General features: G+C 54.5%; 1 pseudogene; it reads left to right on the top strand.

Moving 5' to 3' along the window:
• The first annotated feature begins 330 nt into the window (after positions 1–330).
• Positions 331–448, top strand: LOC126210901 (5S ribosomal RNA; annotated as a pseudogene).
• Positions 449–671: the final 223 nt, after the last annotated feature.

Below are 671 nucleotides of genomic sequence, written 5' to 3'. Positions count from 1 at the left end.
TCAGTATGTGTTCTTTGAGCCATTTTCAACACACAGTCACCATTAGCACATCTGAAAACATCTGCACACTTCCTCGCTGCACCGTACTCTGACATGTTCCAACACACCTCTGCGTATGTGGACTGCTGCCAGCGCCACCGTGCGACGACCGCACGTCAAATGCACCGCATGGTCATACCCCGAGGTGATTTAAACCCGCAAACCGCCCACCAGAGCGTTGTTTCGCCATGTATCAGCATTATCCTTAATTTATGAGCATGGGCTATATCCCACTCGACATGTCTTACGGCATATTTTTCGACAATATGTGGGGTGTTCCTTTACTGTGACGGCAACGGCCTTGCCGCAGTGGATACACCGGTTCCCGTGAGATCACCGTAGTTAAGCGCTGTCGGGCGTGGCCGGCACTTGGATGGGTGACCATCCGGGCCGCCATGCGTTGTTGCCATTTTTCGGGGTGCACTCAGCCTCGTGATGCCAACTGAGGAGCTACTCGACCGAATAGTAGCGGCTCCGGTCAAAGAAAACCATCAAAACGACCGGGAGAGCGGTGTGCTGGCCACACGCCCCTCCTATCCGCATCCTCAACTGAGAATGACACGGCGGTCGGATGGTCCCGATGGGCCACTTGTGGCCTGAAGACGCTCCTTTACTGTGACAGGAAAACGGTC

This window comes from Schistocerca nitens, chromosome 10, assembly GCF_023898315.1.
Source record: "Schistocerca nitens isolate TAMUIC-IGC-003100 chromosome 10, iqSchNite1.1, whole genome shotgun sequence".
Taxonomy (NCBI): Eukaryota; Metazoa; Arthropoda; class Insecta; order Orthoptera; family Acrididae; genus Schistocerca; species Schistocerca nitens.
The sequence above is the reverse complement of the archived record's forward strand: the minus strand, read 5'-3'. Positions and strand labels throughout refer to the sequence as shown.